The sequence below is a fragment of the Aquarana catesbeiana genome, linkage group LG01 (genome assembly GCF_042186555.1).
Source record: "Aquarana catesbeiana isolate 2022-GZ linkage group LG01, ASM4218655v1, whole genome shotgun sequence".
Lineage (NCBI taxonomy): Eukaryota > Metazoa > Chordata > Amphibia > Anura > Ranidae > Aquarana > Aquarana catesbeiana.
In genome coordinates, this window is record NC_133324.1 from 856,991,944 (window position 1) to 857,008,726 (window position 16,783).

Below are 16,783 nucleotides of genomic sequence, written 5' to 3' on the forward strand. Positions count from 1 at the left end.
CACTAAAGAACAAAAGTAAGTGCATTCCTGTGACCCACAGAAGTATAGCTAAAAAAGCTTTGGCAATACTTCTCTTTAAAAAAAAATGTTTTTGATCTAATTGCAATGTTCCTAATCTGCTTGTGGGCTCCAGGTTATCGTCTCAAAGTCTGCATTCGGGACCACTCACACACACACCACATCATCATCATTTAATTGAAAATAAAAACTTATATTTCTTTTGTAAATAACTTTTCAATGCTTTGTACCAGAATCATACTGTTGGTGTCTTTTTAAATGGCACAATTTATAGAATAAAAGGTATACATTTTATCTACAGTAACTCTGATAAAAGTAGAAAAAGAGAGCCAAACATACTTGGGTTCATTTAGAGATGCAGTCAACATTACTGAAGTTTGGGTGCCAAATCAAAACCCTATTGAAATCAATGAGAGCAAAATGTTAATGTTAATAGGGACAAGAGCCTCTTCCCGACAACCCTGAACTGGTGGTTATTGGGGTCTGCAAATGGGGGAGGGGCTTCTTCAAATCTGGAAGCCCCCTATAAAAATAAGGGGGAAACGGAAGATACCATCCTCCATCCTTGTGAATAAGTAAGAGGTACATAGCACCTGTCACGTACCTGTCACGAGGGAGGCCTCTCGTACAGTCCCAGCTCGGAAACCACTGATGTTGCAAGCGCGTTGTTGAGCGCTGTGAGGTATGAGTGCCTGTGTAGTCTTCCACTGGTAGTAGTGATGCATAGCAGGTGTGTCACCAGAGCTGGCCGGATAGCTGGAACAGCAGATGATAGCAGGAACAGCAGACCCTGAAATGGTAGATAGCAGGCAGCAGTAGGCAGCAGTTAATAGCAGCTGAGAGTAGCTGCAAGAAGACAGGTGGCCTACAGTAGAGGAAGCTCCAGCGGGAACTGAGCAGATGCCAGCAAAGCAGAAGAGCAACTGGATGCATGGTCAGACAAGCCAGGTCAGCAGCGGATGGTCAGATACAGGCATAGACTCTAGGCAAGAAGTAGTCAGGATACAGGCAGAGGTTGGCAATACGAGATCAGGCAGATGAACAGAAGACAGAGTAAAGTCTAGAGACGAGCCAAGGTCAGGGCATGTAGCATTCAAGCGAAGTTAGGAACAAGCTGGGTCAAACACAGAAGTCAGTAGAATCAGATACAGGAACATGGGCACAGCTGCAGATCAGACAGCAATGGACTAGTGCAGCTGCTGCACGATACAGGTGCATTTCAAAAAATTATAATAGCATCAAAAAGTTAATTTATTTTCAAGCAATTCAATTCAGTGTGTGAAATGCATCTAACAGCTTTCTGTCTTTTGTTAACACTCGGGATGTTCTGAATAAAAAAGAATTTTGATCCAGTACGGAGTGCGGCCATTTCTTCTATTATTGACTGCATGCGGAGGCGAGCCGAGGCGGGCACCTGTCTAGGTCATCAGGCATCTAATCTCACCTGGAGCAGCAAGTTTTTCTTGTTTGGATCTTCAGCTCACCTGCATTGTTGGATCTGGTGTCTCTCATCTTAGTCTTGACAATACCCACAGATAGGTCAGGCGAGTTTGCTGGCTGATAAAGCACAGTGATATCACGATCATTAAACCAGGTATTGGTGCTTTTGGCAGTGTGGGCAGGTGTCAAGTCCTGCTGGAAAATAAAATCAGCATCTCTATAAAGCTGGTCAGCAGAGGGAAGCATGAACTTCTCTAGAATTTTCTGGTAGCAGGCTGAGCTAACTTTGGACTTGATAAAACACAGTGGACCAACACCAGCAGATGACATGGCTCCCCAAATCATCACTGACTGTGGAAACTTCACGCTGGACCTCATGCAACTTGGATTCTAAATCTTTCCATTCTTCCTCCAGACTCTGGGGCCTTGATTTCCAAATGAAATGCAAAATTTACTTTCATCCGAAAAGAGGACTTTGAATCACTGAGAAACAGTCCAGTGATTTTTCTCCTAGCCCAGGTAGGATGCTTCTGGCGTTGTCTCTGGTTCAGGAGTGGCTTGACACAGAGAATGCGACAGTTGTAGCCCATGTCCCGGATATGTCTGTGTGTGGTGACTCTTGAAGCACTGACACCAGCCATAGTCCACTCCTTGTGAATCTCTCCTTTTTCTAACACACTTTTTCCTTCCACCCAACTTTCCATTAATATGCGTGTATAAGTACTGAACAGCCAGCTTCTTTAGCAATGACTTTTTGTGGCTTACCCTCCTTGTGGAGGTTTTCAATGGCTGTCTTCTGGACAACTGTCAACTTAGCAGTTTTCCCCATGATTGTTTAACCTACTGAACCAGACTGAGAGACCATTTACCCTAGGTTCACACCTATGCGGTTTTTAGTGTGTTTTGCAGTTTGCAGAAACTCACTATAGACCATTTAACGTGGTTTCTTATGATACAAGTTCACACCTATGTGTTTTGCGGGCGGTGCGTTTCTGGAAAGGGTCGGGGACTTTTCCCCACGATTTGCGGGTAAAAGACTTCATTGGAACCGCACCAGAAACGCAAGTGTTGTGTTCGTGATGCGATTTTTGATGTGGTTTGCATATTGCAGTTTTAATTTAACACTGTATATAGCTGGCTGCTAAGCAGGGGGCCGGGAAGCTGGCTGCTGTGTCCTTAACAACCAATGAGTCATATGTAATTAGCCGGCTTCCCCGCTGAAAGCAAAAAAATATAAAAATTGATGGCAAAAAAAAAAATTGCGAAAAAACGGCGTGGGGTTCCCCCCTGGTTTATACCAGGCCCTTCAGGTCTAGTACGGATTCGGTGGGGACCCCCACGCCAAAATGTAAAAAAAAATGGCGTGAGGTCCCCCAAAATCCATATGAGACCCTTATCTGAGCATGCCGCCCGGTAGGTCAGGAAAAGGGAGGGGACGAGCGAGTGCCCCCCCTCCTGAACCATACCAGGCCACAAACTCCCCACTCCAAAGCACCTTGCCCCCATGTTGATGAGGACAAGGGCCTCTTCCCGACAACTTTGGCCGGTGGTTGTCGGGGTCTGCGGGCTGGGGGCTTATCGGAATCTGGAAGCCTCCATTAATAAGTAGGCCCCAAAATCCCACCCCCCACTATGTGAATGGGTATCGGGTACATCATACCCTTACCCATTCGCCCAAAAAACTGTGACATGTTAACAAACTACAAGAGCCGGTTTTTGACAAGTCCTTTATTAAAAAGAAGCCCTGAGCCATCATCTCCCGATTCCGTCATCTCTCGGTGCCATCATTTCCTGGTGCCGTCTTCTTCTTGTGCTGTCTTCTCCCGCAGAGCTGTCTTCTTCCTCGCCGCTGCCATCCTGTTCTTCCTCGCTGCCACCTTCTTCTTCTTCTTCCTCGCCGCTGCCGTTGTCTTCTTCTTCCTCGCCGCCGATGAGGAAGACGGAGGTGGCGAAGAAGAAGACGACAGCGGCGGCGAGGAAGAAAAAGATTGCGGTGGAGAGGAAGAAGAAGCTCCACGGGAGAAGACAGCACAAGAAGAAGACGGCACGGGGAGATGGCAGCTTCGGGAGAAGATGGCTCCGGGCTTCTTATTTAATAAAGGACGTGTCAAAAACCGACTCTTGTAGTTAGTTAACATGTCACAGTTTTTTTGGTGAATAGGTAGGGGTACATTGTACCCGATACCCATTCACATAGTGGGGGGGCGGGATCTGGGGGACCCCTTGTTAATGGGGGCTTTCAGATTCCCATAAGCCCCCCTCCCGCAGACCCGACAACCACCAGCCAAGGTTGTCGGGAAGAGGCCCTTGTCCTCATCACCCCCCCATGTTGAAGGCATGCGGCCTGATATGGTTCAGGAGGGGGCGCTCGTCACCTCCCTTTCCTGACTTACCGGGCGGCATGCTCAGATAAGGGTCTGGTATGGATTTTGGGGGGACCCCACGCCATTTTTTACATTTTGGCGTGGGGGGTCCCATCTGAATCCATACTAGACCCGAAGGGCCTGGTATGGACCTGGGGGGGGAACCCCACGCACGCCTTTTTTTCGTGATTTTATTGCTGGCAATCTTTTTTTTTTTTAATTCAGCTTTCAGCGGGAAAGCCTGCTGACAGCTGATAACTCATCGGTTTTTAAGGACGTGGCAGCCAGCTTCCCGGCCCCCTCCTTAGCAACCAGTTATATACAGTGTGTTTTACAGTGTGTTTAAAGAGGGAAAAAAAAATTAAACGCAAAATGCATGAAAACTGCATGCAAAAAAGCATAAAAAATGCAGGTTTAAAAACGCACTGCAAAACGTGCCTGAAAAACGCATCAAGCACAGCCACATAGATGTGAACGTAGACTTAAAGGCCAAGGAAACCTTTACAGGTGTTTTGAATTCATTAGCTGATTAGAGTGTGACGCCATGAGTTTACAATATTGAACTTTTTCACAAAATTCGAATTTTCTGAGATACTGAATTTTGGGTTTTCACTAGCTGTAAGCCATAATCATCAAAATTAAAAGAAAGAAATGCTTGAATTATATCACTCTGTGTGCAACAAATCTATATAATATATGAGTTTCGCTTTTTGAATTGAATTACTGAAATAAATTAACTTTTTGATGATATTCTAATTTTTTGAAATGCACCTGTTTATAGGCCACTTGGCGCCAGTGTCAATAGCGAATGTGCGTGCACATGTGTGTGCATTTGTATTTGTGTGCGCATGCGCACACACGCGCGACTGAGCACAGTAGGTGGGCACCAGCAGGTCTGCACATTTGCATGCCCCTCTGAGCTTTAGATGTGCTATGGCCAGCAAGTTCCTGACAGCATCCCTATTCAATTACAAAAAAGTAAATATTAAATAAACATACACACTCACTTATTAACAAAGTCATTATTAAAAAAAAAAAAAAAAAAACTCCAAAAATTGTCCCAGAACCTCTGAACAAGCAAAATTCGGTCAGATCATGGGTTCAGACCAAACCTGCAGCTCATCCATAGACAGTGGCTACAAGTGGCAGTGCTGTTATAAAATGCAATCAAGACTCAGTGGTTCTGTCTGGTCCCGGCTGGCATGTAGGCTGGAATTGCAAGCTGTCAGTGACAAATGGTATCTAGAACTCAGTGCAGGAGCTGAAACGATCAGTTCCTGGGCTTCTAACTTTACTATGCAGTGTATAGGAGTGATGCAGCAGATCACAGAAAACACATTGCTTCAGTCATGTCTTTAGATTTAAATGGAAGTGAAATCATGGCAAATCTCCAACTATCTTCTCAGTGTAAGTGTCAGCTCCAGAATGTCCCACAATAGATGCAATGCCAGCTTATGGGTTTAAGTCACAAGTTCTGCTATGCTCCACACATGGATTGTCTTCTGCATTTAATTATTGTCTCAAGGTGGACTTTAGCAATTGACTTACATGATCTTGTATCCAATTATATTTGTGATGTTGATGTCATAGGGTGCACTTCTTGACAGCTTATTGGCACGCAATGTGTTTGATGTAACTCTTGATCTTGATACTAACAAACAATATACAACTCATCTAAGCTAAGGAAAAAAAATTGAAAAACAAGTAAGAGGTACCGAGGTTCAAAAAAATAGATGGCTAGGTCAAATGTTTGCTGATGGATTAAAAACAACGTACAGTATGGTACAGTGGTGATGAACTCAAAAACCCAGGCTGTGGACAATAAAAAATGAACTTACTAAGAGTCACTTACCTTATCTCAATTCAGATTAAGTCAGGTGAACTTCAAATACATAACCGAAGAACCGCAAATTACTTTTCCTTGTACTACTTTCCAGACACAGGATAATCTATTCCAGCCAACAAGTTAATCTTTTATGGCATGATAACTGTAAATGACTTAGATAAATGCAATTAACTAAGTCGTGTACTGTTTTAGCAGCCATGTTCTATTTAGCTCTTTAGGAAAAAGTACCAAAACCGTGCCTTCAGCACCTCAGCAGGGTAGGTGATGGGTGAATTGGCACAGCTCTGCCAGATTTTAGAATTTTAGTCATAGATTATATATTTCTGTACAATTGCAGAATTTTAGTTGTCAACTGCATAGCTTTGTTTTGCTGTTTGTTTTATATGAGAGAATATGCTAGAATGTTTTTACTACAGAGTACACTTTACTTTTTATATAAGCCAAACTTTCATTATTATATATTAGAAACTTAGTTTGATGGAATATATTTTCATTAGTTTATGTTATGCTGTATGTTATCGTTTTTACATTAGTGCCTTTTATTAACTTTCATATTTTTCTATTATAGGTTGTATTTCTACTACTGTACGTTATAGGCAATTTTCTCATGAAAGCATTTGCTATACATTTACAGTTTAAACTGCTTCATATTATAGGCTTTGCTTTCAGTGACACATTGCAAGCTTATTTTACCTTTTTAAATTATAGACAATAGAATTTTTTTTTTATTTAGGCTTTACATTAAATATTTTTTAAGTATACTGTCTGTGCATGCGGATTGCATTTAAAAACAAACAATGTGAATGGAGAGCAAATGGGAATAAAAGATTTAATGTTCTTTCAAATTTCTTAAATAGACTTTTATGAATTGTAATAATAATTTTGCATACAGAGCAGATCTTTTTAGGTTTAGTGCATAGTTGTTTGATAAAATATATTTTACTAATTTGGGGTACCATGACAAAACTATAGTAACTAATGTGTAAACTTTCCTCTTGTTTTTCCCGCATTAGGGTTGATTTACTGAAGGCAATTATACTGTTCACTTTGCAAGAGAAGTTGCACTTTGCATGGGGATTTTCCCCAGAGCTTAGTAAATGAGGTGAAGCTCTGCTGACTTCCATCATCCAATCATATGCAAGCACAAATGCTGTTTTTTTCTATTTTTCTTGCACATAATTTGCAAAATGAAATTTCACTGAATTCACTTAAAAATAGGCTGTTCGCTTTGCAAGAGCTTAGTGACTGAGGTGACCTTATGCTGACTTCCATCATCCAATCATGGATGATGATGATGTTTTTATTTTCCAAGCATGTGATTGGGTATTCTTTGCAGAGTAAAACCTGGTCACATTTGGGGAAAATTCCCTTGGAAAGTGCAACTTCCCTTGCAATGTGAAGAGACTATTTACCTTTAGTAAATCAACTCCATTGAATCTGAGTGCCTACCATCAGCAACAGCAGAGGAACCAACTGCGAGTTATATAAGAGAGCCACAAATGTCAACAAAGCCTTCACTATCCTAAGCAATATATGTCAGTCCCTGTATATTCAACCAAAGCTGGGCACCTTAAATAGCAATGTAAAATCAGAACTCTATAAGAAACTAATCACATCAATCATGCACTGTAAGAACAAATGACTATAAATTTGCAAGATTTAAAAACCCAAACATATAAAATATTTTATATTCTTTAACACTTCATTGTAATTTCAAAAAGTATTTTTCAATGTTTTTAAATCTAATTAAAAAAAACTTATGATTCTAACACGAAGACCCTCGTTTATGGACTTCCTTTATAGGATGAAACACAGTTGAGCTCCTGTGTTGTCACCTTGTCATATAGGCATCTGATGGAGACTACATGTGGCTGTTTCAGCACATATTATGTAGGTATAGTCCACTGCTATCAAAGACAGGAAACTCTCCCTGAGAAATGGCAAGTGGCCATTGCTGGAATGCATGTAGACAGAAAGTGGCTGCAAAGGCGCAGCAGGAAATAAGCAACACTGATATGCAACAAAGCATGAAAAAAAAACAAGTATATTATTTTACATTTTTTTATTAATTTAGGGTTTACAACTTGCCAACCGGGCCATAGACAAATGACGTCCTCGGTTGGCAGTGGAATACCTGCTGCTGCTGCAGCAATATGCCATATTATTATTTAATGTTTCGGTATGCTATTTTAATTCATGTGTGCATGCTTACATTTCTTTATTAGAGATAATACTATTTACTCACTTTACTCTCCAAAGTATACGCTGTCCTTTATTGGCTTGCTTGTTATTGATAATAAAAGGAAACACTCTATAAAGGTTTATATTATCACTAGTTTACATTTTATTGTTGTTGTTATAACTATTCTTTACTTTTAATAGCATGTTCTAAGTAACAAAAAAATGCAAGATGACTTACATAAAAGTGATAAGAAAATAATCTATGTACAGTATTTTACTAAAGCCAGTAGATCCCTCACATTTTTGTAAATATTTTATTATATCTTTTCATGTGACAACACTGAAGAAATTGACACTTTTGGCCCCAATTTGGACATTTTCACTTAGGGGTGTACTCACTTTTGTTGCCAGCGGTTTAGACATTAATGGCTGTGTGTTGAGTTATTTTGAGGGGACAGCAAATTTACACTGTTATACAAGCTGTACACTCACTACTTTACATTGTAGCAAAGTGTCATTTCTTCAGTGTTGTCACATGAAAAGATAGAATAAAATATTTACAAAAATGTGAGGGGTGTACTCACTTTTGTGAGATACTGTATATTAAAAAACATTTAATGACATCAAATTAAAGAAATGTAGTATGGCGTGGGATGCCATGGAAAACTGCATTCAGACACACAGCAAATGGTAATAAAATATTTCATGTTCTTCCAAACTTCTTATATAGACGTTTATGACTTGTATTAATAATTTTGCACGCAGAGCAAGTCTTTTTAGGTTTAGTACATAGTTGTTTGATAAAATTTATTTTAATAATTTGGGGTGCCATGACAAAACTAGAGTAAGTAATGTGTAAACTTTCCTCTGATTTTTCCTGCATTAGGGTTGATTTACAGAAGGCAAATACACTGTTTAGTAACAACAGAGAAAATGGGCAAAAATAAGTCGTAATAAGTCGTAAGTATAAAAAATATTTTATTTATGACAATACATAGTACAGAATTCAAAACATATAATACACGCTAAACATAATACATGATACATAACATAGAAAAACATGCATAATATATTTTGCATGCTTTTCTAAATTATGTACGGTATTATGTTTAGCGTGTATTATATGTTTTTAATTCTTATTCTTTTTTGCTCTGTGTGTACTATGTATTGTCATAAATAAAATATTTTTTTATACTTACTACTTTCCAATGTGCATCTAAAGTCCGACCTTGGGTTATTTTTTTTCCCATTTTCTCTGTTACTAAATTTCCTATACGGATGTGGTCATAGGAGTGCTTTATTTTGTATTTGACAAATACACTGATCACTTTGCAAGAGAAGTTGCACTTTGCAAGGGGATTTTTCCCAGCGCAACAGAACAACTGGAGGGCCATAGTTTGGAGACCCCTGATCTAGGAGGATCAGAGCGACATCATGATGTCCCTTCTGGCTCTAGCCAAATGTAAACAAGGCCATTTTCTTTTTTAAAGTATTAGATCAATGTTTTGTTTTTTGTTTTATCTAATTTTTTATCTTGTAGAGGAGAGATGCGGGGTCTTACTGACCCCAATCTCTCCAAAAAGAGGACCCGTCACTGCTTATTTCAATCACAAGGGATGCTTACATTCCTTGTGATAGGAACAAAAGTGATTAAACATTTTTTTAAAAGGGAAAGTGTAAAAATAAAAAAGTAATAAAATAAATAAATTTTTTTTTTAAGCGCCCCCCCCCCATGATTGTGCACAGTGGTGAACGCATAATTAGGTCACACCCACATACTCAAACGGTGTTCGGACCACACATTTGAGGTATCATTGCGACCGTTATACCGCGTACATACGATCGGACTTTACGGCATACTTGGTCCGGCGTACTGGATTTCGTCGGACAATTCAATCGTGTGTGGGCTCCAGCGGACTGTTTTCTCAAAAGTTTGACGGACTTAGATTTGAAACATGTTTCAAATCTATCCGACGGATTCGAGTCCGGTCGAAAAGTCCGCTCGTCTGTATGCTAGTCCGACAGACAAAAACCGAAGCTAGGGCAGATATTGGCTACTGGCTATGAACTGCCTTGTTTTAGTCCGGTTGTACGTCATCACGTACGAATCCGTCGGACTTTGGTTGATCGTGTGTAGGCAAGTCCGTTCATTCGGAAAGTCCGTCGTAAAGTCCGTTGAAAAGTCCGCCGGGCAAAGTATGCCGTAAAGTCCGGTCGTGTGTACGCTGCATTAGAGCGAGAGCAATAATTCTAGCACTAGAGCTCTGTAACTCTAAACTGGTAACCCGTAGATGTTTTTAAAGTGTCGCCTATGGAGATTTTTAAGTACTGTAGTTTTCCGCTATTCCATGAGCGTGCGCAATTTTAAAGCATGACATGTAGGGTATCTATTTACTCAGCGTAGCATCAACTTTTAGATTTTACTAAAAAATTGGGTTGTATATTGTGTTTTTTTTTAATTCACTAAAGTGTATTATTTTCCAAATAAAATTGCATTTGAAAAACCCCTGCACAAATACCGTGTGACATAAAAACTTGTAACAATCGCCATTTTATTCTCTAGAGTCTCTGCAAAAAAATTATATATATATATATATATATATATATATATATATATATATATATATATATATATATATATATAATGTTTGGGGGTTCTAAAGAATTTCCTACCAGAAAACGCTGATTTTTACATACAGTATATGAGAGATGTGTCAGAAATGGTACGGTGCGCAAGTGGTTAAGCACAACTATTATACATCACCAAAATGCATTTCTCATTCATGTTTAATATTTTATTATATTTTATTGTTTCCTGTCCCTACCACCTGTGGAAATTAGTATTTAATTTTAATGCTTTTGTTTAGGTAAAATGGTTCCATCTCTTTTTTTCTGCAGTAGTAAAACGTTCAGTCCATCAGCCGCTCTGCAAATAAGAGAGCTTGATGGCAACAACCTTACATTATTTTCCTGTTTTTTTTTTAAAGCATATGGAATAGTAAAATGTATACCAATTATAGTAATATTATTTGTGTAACATTTTCTAAAATAAAAGGCATTAAAAAAAAAAATGATCAGCCTCATAAATGTGTGGAAGGAACTGTAAATATAGCCTTGCCTAAAGCCTAGAAATATTTTATAACAAATCTAAACTATGTAAAAACTATATCTAAAAAAAACTATATTTACCCCATGGTGTATCAGCTATCCTAAAAGGTTTATGTATAGGTGTGTGTATTCACACAGCACAAAGGGCAGTTATGCATGATAGTTAATCAGACTTCAGTACTCTATTGGGGAAAAATTAACAAAGATACCAAAGATTACTACAACTTGCATATGCCCATTGCACTTTACCCTAAGTATGCCTTTTAGCATTTCTCAAACTTACAAACACCCAAATATGATGCTTATTTAATTAAGGTCTGATTACAAATGCTATATTTTTTGTTTCAGATTTTATGATTTCAATGATTTCAACGCCATTTACATTTTTTGCTTTTTCTCATAGATTGTTTTTGTTTTAGTCATTTACACCAGACTTTTCCTTTTAGGCTAGGTTCACACTGCTATGATCAGATTTTGATCTGATTTTTAGTGAGATTATGTAGTGCAACTTGGATGCTGTTTGAATGTAGTTTGCATATTCTATGGGGCCAAAATCGCACTGGAATCGCACCAAAGTAGTGCAGGAACCTTTTCCAAAGTTGTGCCATGCTGAATTGCATTGATGTGAATGGGCACCATTGAAAACAATGCGATTTCCATAGTCATTCGATTCTCTGCACCTCACTAGTGTAAACGGAGCCTTAAAGGGATTGTAAACTTTTAGATTTTTTTTTAAATTAAAAACATGTCATACATACCTACTCTGTGTAATGTTTTTGCATAGAGCAGCCCCGATCCTCCTTTTCTTAGGTTCCCCACGGATGCTCCCAACTGGCTCCTCCCTTCAGATTGCCCCCGTAGCAAGCCAATTGCTATGGTGCACTCATGAGTGCTTGCTACCAAGTCTGCTCTGTGTCCATGAGACACACAGAGTGTGGCTCAGTCTTGCCCCTGCTGCCTTCTCACTGGCTGTGACTGACAGCAGCAGGAGCCAATGGCCTAGAACAGGGATATGCAATTAGCGGACCTCCAGCTGTTGCAGAACTACAAGTCCCATGAGGCATAGCAAGACTCTGACAGCCACAAGCATGACACCCAGAGGCAGAGGCATGATGGGACTTGTAGTTTCGCAACAGCTGGAGGTCCTCTAATTGCATATCCCTGGCCTAGAAGGAAGTGAGCTGAGAGAGCCTTGTGCACATTACTGGACCGAGATTGGGCTCAGGTAAGTATAAGGGCAAGCGAGGGAGCAGCACACTGAAGGTTTTTTACTTTAATGCAGAGAATGCCTTAAAGTGATTGTAAAGACTCATTTAAAAAAAAAAATTACAAACATGTTATACTTACCTCCTCTGTGTAGTTGGTTTTGCACAGAACATCCTGGATCCTCCTCTTCTCGGGTCCCTCTTTGCTGCTCCTGGCCCCTCCCTTCAATCGAGTGCCCCCGCAGTCAGCAGCTTCCTATGGGGGCACAGGAGCTGAGTCACAGCTCCGTGTGTCCATTCAGACACAGAGCCCCAACCCGTCCCCGTCCCCTCTCTCCCCTGATTGGCTGACTGACTTTGACAGCCGAGGGGGCCAATGGCGCCACTACTGTGTGTCAGCCAATCAGGAGGAGTGTCCCGGACGGCTTAGACATTCGTGGACATTGCTGGAGAGAGATGGGGCTCAGGTAAGTAATTAGGGGGGGGGCTGGGGTGGTTGCTACACACAAAAGGTTTTTTATCTTAATGCATAGAATGCATTAAGATAAAAACAACCTTCTGCCTTTACAACTCCTTTAAGATAAAAAACCTTCAGCCTTTAGAACCACTTTTAATGTACAACAAATCCCCAAATAAATTGGTACAAAAAGAAGATACTAAGAAATAACAATAGCTCAATACATGTGTTTATGTTTGGAACAAATGTATTAAAGTATAAGTCCACTAAAATCCCTGTATCTATAGACATCTACAATCTAACACTAACCTATCTAGCCCTGTAAAGAAGAAATCGCTCCGGTCTCCAGCAGCAGAAACTATGTAGAGGCACACTCTGTGCGCACGCCTATGCAGAGGACACAGCTGACAACGGCTGTGAAATGAATGGGATGTGACATCACCCATAGACTTACTATGGGACTTCCGGTGTCAGCTGTGTCCTCTGCACCTCCCTCCACAGTGAAGCCGCAGCTGAGAGCTCAGTGTGGGATCGGGACGGATTGGCTTCAAAAAAGGTATGTATACTGATTCCTTCTTTACAGGGCTAGATAGGCTAGTGTTAGATCATGGATGTCTGTAGATGCAGGGATTTTAGTGTTAGGGTGGACTTCTACTTTAAGATCTACTCCACCAGGGGTTTGCCAGATCTGACTATTTTATTGTTATTTGCATTTCTTCTTCTGTTACTTTGATCATTTATTCTTATTTTTAAATAGATAACTGTCCTTCCCTTAGAAGTGATCTAGATCACTTATTCTCCTGGGCTCCCACCTAGGAATGGAAGCTAATTATTTAACATATTGACAGGTAGTAAGATTTTTTATGGAGCTCGCCTCTCCTTAATCTGGATGATTAATATACGAGAGAAACCTATGTGAAGGGGAAGACCCAAATGCTATTAAGGCTTTTAACCTTTTACTTCTTCACAGGTGCTGTAATCCCTCCCAAAGGAGCTCATCCTGTTTTCTGTCGAAGGTCCATCCCCAGAAGCTGACCCTGAAAGACATTTCTACATGTATATGCCTGATATCACTACATTATCTTGTAAGTTGCCAATCGTCGTGTGAATAAATTTGTTTTTATACTGCTACACTCAGATGTGCCCTCTGCTGTCCTGATCTGAAGTTCAACTTTACCTTCATATGAAATAAAACATGAAAATCTGTACAGAAGAATTCAGGAGCCAAAGACAGTTAATTATAGAAAGTTGCAGAGATATTACAGGTGAAGTCTGTGAATGCTGATGTCTGTACCTTGATCGGTCGCATATCACTCCACCAGAGACGTGCAGCTACTGGAGGCGGCTACATGATACCCAATAGCCCAGAGCTCAACAACTATGACACACATAGTTTTATGGCCAAAAGAAATTGGTGTAATCTATAGGAATGAATAACTGTAAGTAAATATATCTTACATGAAAAATCACACACAACAAAGTACAGCAGAGTGTATGTAGAACCTTGGTAAATTCAAGTCCTAATAAGCTTTTGAAGATCTATTATGGAATATTTAAGTTTGGTTACTTAGTTCTAAGTGAAAACTAAGAAATAAAGGACTTGGTCATTAGTAGACAGAGTTCAGATCTGTGTTAGCAGGAGCAGACAGGCCCACCAGAGGACTGGAAGATCCTTTGGTGAGCCCCAAGCATCTAGGGCAAACACACAATTAAAACCAATGATTTTGGACTCATGATGGCCCCCACTCTTCAGTTTTAATGAAGCTTTTGCTCTACAATTACAGCATTGCACATTGTGACCAAATGCTAGGCTGTCAATTAGAGCCTAGGCTGCCACTTACAGAACCTGGCCTGTCCCTCTGTGATGGCAGTCCTATCGTCTCTTTGATGATCCACCTAAAAGGGCCCAAGCTGACAGCTCCCTAGGTTGACAAGAATGAAGCCTGGTGCTAACCACCTCCCTGATTTCAGTGACCGCTGACAGTGACAGAGGAAGCCTATGTGCACATACATCTGTCTGCCTGCTCATATGGTGCTGCTAGTGCTAAAACAAAACTAAAGATAAGGATACCATATAGCAGCATTCAAAATAAGGAATATCAAAACCTCCAGGGTGCTTTTAATACGTTTTTCACCAATAGTAAGAAGCTTGATTGTTTGTTTGTGTAGGGATCTGCTACTCTTTACTGTCTGTATTTGTAAGTGGCTGTGCTGCTATGACACAGTTATTTATGCATTTACATCACTTCATGTTTCTGTGTGGCTGGGTTAGAAACCCCAGAGGGAGGAAGTAAACAGGGGGAGATGGTCTGAGACCACATGTCCTACTAGAAAGGAGCTGCCACTAATCCAGGTCAGAAGGAAGGATTATTAGGCAAGTATTACTATGTTTAATAGTTTACTAGTGTTGCCCGTAGCTTCTGGGTCTCTCCCTCTCTCTCTCTCTCTCTCTCTCTCTATATATCAAAGACTGGTGACAGAAGTACACTATATTGTCAAAAGTATTGTGACGCCTGCCTTTACACGCACGTGAACTTTAATAGCATCCCAGTCTTAGTCTGTATGGTTCAATATAACAGCTATAACTATTTCAACTCTTCTGGGAAGACTGTCCATAATGTTTAGGAGTGTGTCTATGGGAATGTTTGACCATTCTTCCAGAAGAGTATTTGTGAGGTCAGGCACTGATGTTGGACGAGAAGGCCTGGCTTGCAGTCTCCACTCTAATTCATTCCAAATGTGTTTTATTGGGTTGAGGACAGGACTCTGTGCAGGTCAGTCAAGTTCCTCCACCCCAAACTCGCTCATCCATGTCTTTATGGACCTTGCTTTGTGCACTGGTGCGCAGTCATGTTGGAACAGGAAGGAGCCATTCCCAGACTGTTCCCACAAAGTTGGGAGCATGAAATTTAAAATTTCCTGGTATGCTGATGCCTTAAGCGTTCCCTTCACTGGAACTAAGGGGCCAAGCCCAACCCCTGAAAAACAACCACACACCATAATCCCCTCTCCACCAAATGATTTGGACCAGTGCACAAAGCAAGGTCCATAAAGACATGGATGAGCAAGTTTGGGGTGGTGGAAATTGACTGGCCTGCACAGAGTCCTGACCTCAACCCGATAAAACACTTTTGTGATGAATTATAGCGAAGACTGCGAGCCAGGCCTTCTCGTCCAACATCACTACCTGAACTCACAAATACTCTTCTGGAAGAATGGTCAAACATTCCCATAGGCACACTCCTAAACAGCCTTCCCAGAAGAGTTTAGGCTGTTCAAAGGGTGAGCCAACTCCATAATCAACCCTACGGACTAAGACTAGGATGCCATTAAAGTTCATGTGCATGTAAAGGCAGGCGTCCAATACTTTTTACAATATAGTGTATATCTGCCCCCTTGCTGTTTTCTCACATGTGCTATACCAAATAGGTTAGTCTGACACAGTGTGCGTGTGTAGGGGTCATCTTGCTGTATCATAGTAGGTGAACCTGTTTATTGTAAAATATTTTATATTCATCTACTGTTATTTTATTTTACACTGTGCCTTCTGGTCTGTGTTGCTATTGGTACTCTTAGCTAAGGGCTTGATTTTCAGCAAAGGATAGAGCCAGGTTAGGCATCCGATGGCCCATTAGGTAGTTACAGGTTCGGTTGAATGGCAGATTAGAAGCTTCTACGGGCTAAGACACAGAGTAGATTTGCTGATTCTGAGTTCCAGTGTTACAGCACAGTTTCTGCAGGTAAGAAGCCATGTCCCATGCTGGTTGGACAACGATTGGAGGATCTCCCCATCATCGCAGATTTTGCTTTTAGGTCTTCGACACCAAGATGGATGCTGCATCATAATAATCCTCAGGAGCCCCTGCAACTGAACTTTTCTGCAACAATCATCTGCAGATATCATTATTAATTACTATATATATCCGGGTATATGTTGTGCGCAAGTCCACCAGGACTCTTGTTGGGCCCTTTGCTAATAATATCTGTTTGTACACTTAATGTATGTACTATTATTGATCTTTTATTATATAAAGCTCATATTTTTTTCATACTGGTATGCATCTATATACAGTACTTATTGTTAATGTTATATGCCGGCTGCAGTAATTCATCTGCTTCCAGCTACTTTGATTAGATTACTGGTTAATCTCCCAGGAAGGGTATT